This window comes from Orcinus orca, chromosome 4, assembly GCF_937001465.1.
Source record: "Orcinus orca chromosome 4, mOrcOrc1.1, whole genome shotgun sequence".
In the NCBI taxonomy this organism is placed as follows: Eukaryota; Metazoa; Chordata; class Mammalia; order Artiodactyla; family Delphinidae; genus Orcinus; species Orcinus orca.
In genome coordinates, this window is record NC_064562.1 from 105,104,001 (window position 1) to 105,113,476 (window position 9,476).

Genomic DNA, 9,476 nt, shown 5'->3' on the forward strand with positions numbered 1-9,476 from the left:
CAAGTTACTTAATTTCTCTGAGCCTCAGTTTCATCATTTGTTAAATGAGGGAAATAATAGTATCCATCTCATAGCAAGCTCTGAAGAATTAAATGAGACAATGGAGGTAAAGTGAAGCATCTGACACACGTGGTAAGAGTTCAATAGACATTTATGACTTTAAAGTCATGTGAGAAAGAGTAAAGTATACCCAAGGAGCACCATTCCCCAAAGAAAATCTGTATTAGGTAGAGAAGGCATGTGGAAAACCCAAAGAATTTAAGTTATGATGACCTTATTTTTGTAAATACTTTATTCACCCGTTCAGGAGCTTTTAACCATTTCTGTGCCATGCCTTTGTCAAGCTGATGAAATCTGTGGAAAATAACTTTCTCAGAATAAACTTTTGAAATGCATAAATAAAATTTATAGGATTATAAGTGAAAATAATTATGGAAATATCTGCATATTTTATATTAACCAATCATAGAAATAATTAGAGAAAAAATTTATGATATAGTAATGTGTGTTCTTTTTTAGTAATACATTATGAAATAAAATCTCATGGTAAATCAAATAACCAACATAATTTTAAAATACAGTTGATCTTTGAACAGTGCAGGTTTCAACTGTTCAGGTTCACTTATACACAGATATTTTTCAATAGTAAATACTACAGTACCACACCATCCATGGTTGGTTGAATCCTTGGATATAGAGGAAGCATAGATGCAGAGGATTGACTATAAATTATACTCAGATTAACGCCCTGTGTTGTTCAAAGGTCAACTACGGTAACAAAGGTAACATTTCTAGATCTCAACAATAACTGTAATGTGATAATAAAATATTTGTGATTTCTAATGATGACAAAAATCACAGACAATGCTAATATTGCTGGAATTAGCTGCTTTATATTTGCAACTTGGAGAATTAATGATTAGCTAGTAAGAGATTTTTAGGGCAAAGATAGATTTATTTTTCCTACCCAAGTTCACAGATCACATTGGTTTCCATCCACAGTGTTCAGAGTCCATGGAACTCCTGACCTAGATAGTAACACAATGGCTGGTAAGTAGTATACATTTAATAAATATTCACTAAACTGAAATAAACATGACAAAAGAACCATACCTACAGACACAAAGTATTAGATAGAATTTCTTGCAGGTAGTGAATTACTCTGAATAAGCCGATAAGATTGGAGTCACTAAGGTAAGATTTCATTAGATCCCACCTGTAATCCCACCTGTAGGTCCCACTAAGCATAGACATGAAATATGTCATATGTGGAAAAGAACCAGGTCTTTGAATTATCCTGTAATCAAGAAAAGGTTTTATAGAAAGACATGAAGAAAAACTGTGGAGTATGTTAAGGAATAGACATTTTAAAATTCATGATAAAGGAAAAAGTAAACCAAGAATAATAACACTTTCATACATAAAACTTCTTTTCTGAGGAGGAAAAAATTCTCCTAAGTCAGTAAGTGACCCCAATCAACATGGCAACCAGTCTATGAGAACATACTCATTCTCTCTGAGAAGCAAAGCAGCAGGACTTGAAAAATAACAGGACACTCCTTCTATCTATTGAATCACTGTGAAAAAAAATGCTAAGAAGAGTGTGATGAAATGGGAATTTTTCATATTTTACTTATAAGAAGGTAACTTGGAGCAACCATCTGGAGAATGATTCAATAACAAGCATCAAAACCTTACAAGCTATTTAAGAGCTTTATGTACATTATTTCATGTAATATTTAAAACAATACAGCGAAGCAGATATGAGTATCCCCATTTTATAAATGTAAACCCAAAGGATCTGTGAGTTAAGAAATTTGTCCAAGCCACAGGGCTAGAGAGAACCAGAAACAGAATTCCAGTCCAAGTCTCTCTAGCACCAAGCCCATGCTTTGTCTACCACATCACACCAACTCACTTTTGGTTAAGTAATTAGATCTTTGCTAATTTGACCTAATACAATAACTTAAATACAAAAAAATTACATGCACCAAGACAGTTACTGCAACATTATGAGTAATATTAAAGACAAGCTCAACAATAGAGGAAATGTTAAGGGAATTATCATGAATTACATTTCTAATTAGTCTGCAGCTATTTGAAATTCTATTGCAAAGTGCTGATAATCACATGGAGAAATATCTATGGTATTTAAGGAGGAAATGAGAGTAGAAAATAGTATGATCAAAACCAAAAAAAGTTTAAAAAATAATTATACATAGAAAAAAATCTTAAAATGTTAAACGTAACACCCGTTTACCCTAAATGGTAAGCTTTGAGTAACTTGTTTCTCTTTTCTTTCTACCTTACCGGATTTCTATATTTTTTATAAAGGACATTCACAACTTTTGTGATGGAGGAACTATAAATTTAATTTTGAAAGCTAAAAGTAGAATCATATTGCAATATATAAATGTATCAAACCAAAACCTTGTACACTTCAAACTTACACAATATTATATGCCAATCATATCTCAACACAAAAATAATTTTTAAAAAGCCAAAAGTAGGAGTTAAATTAGTTAACTAATATATTTAAATTGTTTAAGTGCTTAAATATCACTATACTAAGTCATAATATTGTCCCATCGATCCTAACACCCAATTTCTTTTTCTTAATTTAATTTTATTTATTTTTTATACAGTTCTTATTAGTTATCTATTTTATACATATTAGTGTATATATGTCAATCCCAATCTCCCAATTCATCCCACCACCCCCACCTGCCTCCCCACTTTCCCCCCTTGGTGTCCATATGTTTGTTCTCTACATCTGTCTCTATTTCTACCTTGCAAACCAGTTCTAACAGTGACTTTTTAATGTGTTGTAGGAAGCATAGTCACGTATTTTGATATGGCCCTCAAGAGACCAGAAATAATGGCCACCATGGCAGCAAAATAGCATTGAAAATTCTCAATTTCTCCCTGGACTCTGCAACTTATTAATTAGTTTTGTGATTTGGGGCAAAGTCCTGAAACTCTCTGATCCTTATCTGCAAAAGATTGCTATCATCAAATTATTATTAAGATGGTTACAAAGAGTATATTGGATATTGTATGTACTGTTCTACATGACATCAAGCCACAGGTGACAGAGTGGAAGTCATCATCTCATACAGATATTTACCTCACTGCATTTAATTGTACTATATCCACCTCTTTCTAAAAATAATAATAATAGCCAGCTGTCAGAAGCGATAAATATAATACAATTATATAAGAATAAAGTTTAGGATGGAAAGATGGTCAAAGGAGAAAAGCCAACCATTCCAATCAGAAGATCAGTACAATTTCTGTGACTAAGCATAAAGTCTGGCTCTAAGTTTTCCAGCAGCCAAAGCAAAGCTAGTTACACAACTTTAATCATCAGACAGAAGGAAACAGGCTAGTTTCTCAAGAGATATTAAGGTTTTACCAGAAACAAACTTGGAAGTGTTTTTTCCTATGTGGAGTATTATGCAGAAGAATTAAATGATATAATGGGTAAAACTCACAAATAATTTTTCACATCAAATAGAGAAGTAGATTCCACATGACTAGTTTTTATAGTGACTTCGGTGAACAGCCAAGAATATAACATAAATCCATAACTCAGTGAAGGCAATTCCATAAGGACTCAAGTGGTATCAGCCAACACTATGGATGTTCAGTTCTCTTTTCTCCCTTTCTTTCATTTTTCCCTCCTTCCCGCCCTTTTCTCTTTAAACTCATTTGGAGACAGCCACTAAAAGTAGCTAACAATGTGGACTCTTGGATCAGATTACTTGGTTTAAATTCTTATCCTCATGTATACTAGTGATTGACCCTGTGCAAATTATTACATCACTCTGTATTCTCTTCTGTAAAATGGAGTTAATCATGATACCTTCCTGCATGGGATTTGTATGAAGGTTAAATTAGAGAATGCATGCAAAGTAGTTAAAATAGTGCCTAACACAGAGTAGGTAGCCCATAAAGGTTAGCTTTAATAATAATAATAAGCAGATGAAGAAGAAGAATATGAATAATTAAAGAATATTAATGATTATTTATTTATGAATCATCTTTGAATGCCTATTATGCATAAGTTAATATGCTAGATATTGACTGCTCAAAAATAAGCTTTTCCCTGACCTCAAGAAACTCATATATAATGTTAGAGACAGACATCTATAGAGATAATTCTAAAACAAGTTAATATTGTAGTTGATTATAAAAGAAGCACCAAACCTAGTTTGGTAGAGAAGAGAGGGAATCAAGGAAAGCTTCCTGGAGGAGGTTACGTCTGAGGCAAATCTAGTAAGAGTAAACACTTGCATAATGCTTTACCCTATACCACTCACTGTTCCACATACTTGCATATTTAAACTCATTTAATCCTCTCAACAATCCTGTAGTGTGCTTTTATCACTGTTTACAAACAGGGAAGCTGAGACATGGGGAAATTAAATAACTTGCCCGCTCCGTACACGCGCAGGCTCAGCGGCCATGGCTCACGGGCCCAGCCGCTCCGCGGTGTGTGGGATCCTCCCGGACCGGGGCACAAACTTGTGTCCCCTGCATCGGCAGGCAGACTCTCAACCACTGTGCCACCAGGAAAGTCCTGAGTGTTTTCTTAATCACTCTAATTGCATCTTTGGTGTCTTAAACCCAAAAGGACTTGTGGCAGTTACCCATGCAGAATGAGGCATACCCTGCAGACAGAAAGGGACAGCATGGTATGGGAAAAGAAGATGATTATTTCTCAGCAGTAGATAATGTCAGGGCTGTAGCAACAGGAGGTAATGAAGGTGGAGGTGCAGGGAATGGGAATTTGTGAAGATGCTTGCACGCCACACTAAAAGATTTGCACTTTATCTTGCTGGACCTGAAAATGATGATATGTGAATTTGAAACATGCCACTTGAGCAAGAATTTTGCTCCATGTGACATTGAGCAAGTTACTAAATATCTTTAAGTTTCAATTTTATTAGGGGGAAATGGAACAAATAAGTTACATTACAAGGCAAGCAATGGTGTATGCATATATGTAAAGTGCATGGTAACTTGTAGACATTCAACAAATGACCTTTATTCTTGAAAAACACATAGTGAGCAGCCTGAATGGAGAAATAGAGGACACATATGTGCCCAAGGTTCCACTGATGCCAATGAAGTACAGAGGACCTACATCCTATATAGACTTGGGGCCTATCCTGAAGGGGTGCTGTAGTCTGAATGTTTGTGTCCCCTTCATGTATTGAAATCCTAACCACCAAAGCTGATGGTATTTGTAGGTGGAGACTTTAAGAGGCCAGTTAGGTCTTAAGGGTGGGGCCCTCATGAATGGGATTAGTGCCCCTTAAATCACGTGAGGCTACAGGAAGTGTGCAATCCAGCAGAGAACCCTAACCCGACCATGCTGGCCACACTGATTTTAAACTTCCAGCTTCTAGAACTGTGAGAAACAAATTTCTGTTGTTTATAAGCTACTCATTCTGTGATATTTTGTTATAGCAGCCCAAATGGACTAAGACAGCAGGTGAAAATCTCATGAAACTAAAAAGTACCCTTGAAATTCCTTCAGGAAGTTGTTGACATATCATCTCTCAGCAAGTGCAACATTCAAGCATTGCAATATATTAGTGTTGCTTCTATTGATGAAGGGTTTTTTTTTTATCTCTGTCTTGTCTGTGTGTCATCTCTCTTTCTTTGTGTCTATCCTTGCTGAATGAGAATAGCTGACTTCACATAAATTAACTGAACATATAATTCAAGTGCTTCTTAGAAAGGCCAAAGGGGGGAAATATGATTTGCCCATTAAGTGTAAAAAAATCCCTGAAGTAGACGATCTATCATTAATTGAGTCAAAATAAAGCCTTCATACACATACTTTACATTTTTAAGTGAATTATTCCAAAAATTACTTTATTTTCAGTCTTATAAATCCTGAGACCCATCCATTATACAAAGAGAAAAACAGACTGAGAAAAGGAATGAAAAAAAAAGCACAGTTAATAGTTTCAGAATTAAAAACAGTCATCTTGCTAAGAAACTAAGGGCTTTATGGCTCCCCCTTCCCTCAACAGTGCTTCTTCACACTGTCTCACTGGAAAGAAACCTTGGTACAGAAACACGGGGCATCTCGCCAAAAACCACCAGGGAGTATTGACAGGTATGTGTTACAGAGTCTCCAGAGCTAATAAAGCAGGGAAGAAAAAAGAGAAAGAAACATGGATATACAGGGACTCAATAGACTAAGATTTACCCCAGAACAAAAGCCTTCATCGGGAAGAAATAAAAGGACTAAATTTAAGAGCCAAAGTCACCAAACAGCTAGGAACCACCACCACACTGTTTCTTATAATGAAACTGGACTGAAGAAAACAATGGAGATCAGATACTGAGAATAGAGGTGAAGAGGTGCCACTTTTAAAAGCTTAGTTCAGGAAGAAACAGTTTAGAAGTGCTCCTTATATAATACTTACAGTGGGAAGGATTGCTGAAAAGTAGAGAGTTTGGGATATGCTTAAATGTACACCAGGATTACTAAGCATAGAAAGTCGTCCCTAGAAAAAGAAAAATAGTAATTATACATATTGATTAACCACCTTTTGCTGTGATACTGTCCTTAGAGTGAGCTCAGTGTCACCCTCTGTTGGCCCAGTTGTCATGCTGCTGGCAAGTAGCAGAAATGGGTTTAAAGCCAAGTATAAATCCTACAAATATTTCTTCCGTATAATACCAAAAAAAAAGCAAATGATGTCGGAGGAAATAAGCTTATGTAAGAATCTTGGGGGTAAAATGTGTCCAGAAAGGAAGAAATATGAAATAAATAAAACCTCTTACATGAAAACAGAGCAAGATTAGAATACCACAGGGGGAAAAAGACATCTATCCCATAGGGAAATTTTTCCTTTCCTGATTATTTAAAACTCAAGTAGTGTTTTGCAGGCCCAAAAATTTTATCCTGCGTCCTGGTACCCTAAGACTAATCCCTTTCCGTTAGCTTTAATGATCAACATAACATGCCAGAACTTACAAAAAGATCTAGCTCTCACTCACTTCACATGTTGGTGGCTGTGGGTCAGCGACTGTGTCTCTATGGCATGTGTATTCTGATTCCATTCTCCAGGTGAACAAGCAGCCTCTTGCCAGGATATATATTCCTTGTGGTGAAGGGAAAAGAGCAAGAGAGTTGGAGGAAACTCGAGAAACCTCTAAAAGCCTCTGCTGGCAAGTAGCCTAAATCAAGCTGGCTCGTGTTGCTTGACCAAAACACATGCAGCTCAATATCAAAAAAACAAGCAATCCAATCCAAAAATGGGTGGAAGATCTAAACAGACATTTCTCCATAGAAGACATACAGATGGCTAAAAAGCACATGAAAAGATGCTCAACATCGTTAACTATTAGAGAAATGCAAATCAAAACTGCAGTGAGGTATCACTTCACAACGGTCAGAATGGCCATCATCAAAAAATGCACAAACTGTAAATGCTGGAGAGGGTGTGGAGAAAAGGGAGACCTTCTACACTGTTGGTGGAAATGTAAATAGGTACAGCCACTATGGAGAACAGTATGGAGGTTCCTTAAGAAACTAAAAATAGAGCTACCATATGAGCCAGCAATCCCACTCCTGGGCATGTATCCAGAGAAAACCATAATTCAAAAACATACATGCACCCCAGTGTTCACTGCAGCACTATTTACAATAGCCAGGACATGGAAAAAACCTAAATGTCCATCAACAGAGGAATGGATAAAGAAGATATGGTACATATATACAATGGAATATTACTCAGCCATAAAAAGGGATGAAATAATGCAGCAACATGGATGCACCTAGAGATTGTCATACTGAGTGAAGTAAGTCAGACAGAGAAAGACAAACATCATATGACATAGCTTATTGAAAACAAACTTATGGTTACCGGGGGTAAGGGATGGGGAGTGATAAACTGGGAGATTGGGATTGACATATACACACTACTATATATAAAATAGGTAACTAATTAAAACCTACTGTATAGCACAGGGAACTCTTCTCAGTACTCTGTAATGGCCTATATGGGAAAAGCATCTAAGAAAGAGTGGATATACTCATATGCATAACTGATGCACTTTGCTGTACATCTGAAACTAACACATTTTAAATCAACTATATGCCAATAAAAATTTTTTTAAAAACCCACACCATATGGCCACTCCCAACATCTGTGGGGAAATCTGTGCACTTTCCCACATAAAGGGCAACAGCTGAGGATGAGGATGTATAATCATCTTACAGGGAAAGGAGAAACAAATCGTCAGGAGTAACAGTACAATCTATTTCAGTCTACTTATACAAGGAATATAGGCTTCCTTCCAGCAAACAAAATTCACTTAACCTCTCTATTCACGGAATACACTCTTAAGGTCTCATGCAGTCACAGCACTGGATCTCTTGGTCTGTAAAATGCATAAATGTGGCTTCACTTAATTCACAGTCCTGTGAACTGAAAACAAATAAACAAACAAACAAAAAACAGGTCGTTCACCATCTATCTGATGCTTATTTGCCAAAAAGGGACAACGAATGCAAAGATCACTCTCCTTCAGAAAGGAGAAAACCTTGAAGAACACAGCAGTGCTGGTCCAAAGCAGTTCTGAAGTCTGGGAGAGTCTTCCTGTTTCATTATCTACCTCGGCCATATATGAATAAAAATTTGCATTTAACCCTATCTTAGTCCAGTAGGGAAGTGTGTACTGAAAGGCAATTTTATATTTTGAACAGTAATAATCTGTTCAAAGCCTGCATTCAGGCTGTCTGCAGCTTTGATAATTCAATTTTCTGAAATACCTTGCTAGTGTCTGTTTTGTTTACTTGTTTGTTTGACTCTAATCATCTTCATACACCAATAACCATATCTCAGTTCTGTTCCAGATTTTCCTCTCTCCTAAGAGAGCTAATCAAATGTTCATGGGACCACACTCTTAGTCCCTTCTTCCTTGAGTCATTTTGTGCCTGGAAAGGACTGACTTACTTAACTCTTAATTCATTCAAAACTTTTAATAGAATTATGACAGCCATATTAAGGAACTCACCATTGTTGTACCAAATGTTAAAGCTGCTTTATCTCATTTGTAGGCATCATTTTAAAGTAAATCTAGCACGTTATCATGGCACATGGGAGTTGTGCAACTTGACATATTGACGGTAGCTTGGTGAAATATAGCAGCATTTAGAAAATTCTGCGAAGAAAAATGCAATGGTGATATATCTCATATATATGATATATATCATATAAATGTACATATATCATATATATATAATTTATATTTATATTATACATACATTAGAATGTGATATGCCGCAATCCATGATGAAAGCACAGTGCTGGGATTTTTTTAAAAATGGTGTTTATAAAATTATGTGAGTAGTATTGGCTGAGTAATTTTCTTAAAAACAGAAGTCCTGGGGCTTGAGTGCTCTCCCTAATAATTTACCAATCCATCATTGAGCATAAGAATATATG

The 9,476-nt window shown here is 36.0% G+C and overlaps 1 long non-coding RNA gene across 1 annotated transcript; it reads right to left on the minus strand.

Annotated features, from left to right (window-relative positions):
- Positions 1 to 967: 967 nt before the first annotated feature.
- LOC125964220 (uncharacterized) lies at positions 968 to 9,148 on the minus strand. The gene is made up of 4 exons (XR_007476988.1): positions 9,046 to 9,148; positions 7,024 to 7,127; positions 6,447 to 6,527; positions 968 to 1,028 (listed from the first exon to the last, which is right to left on the minus strand). It is a non-coding gene; the product is annotated as an uncharacterized LOC125964220 (long non-coding RNA).
- Between the last annotated feature and the right edge of the window lie 328 nt (positions 9,149 to 9,476).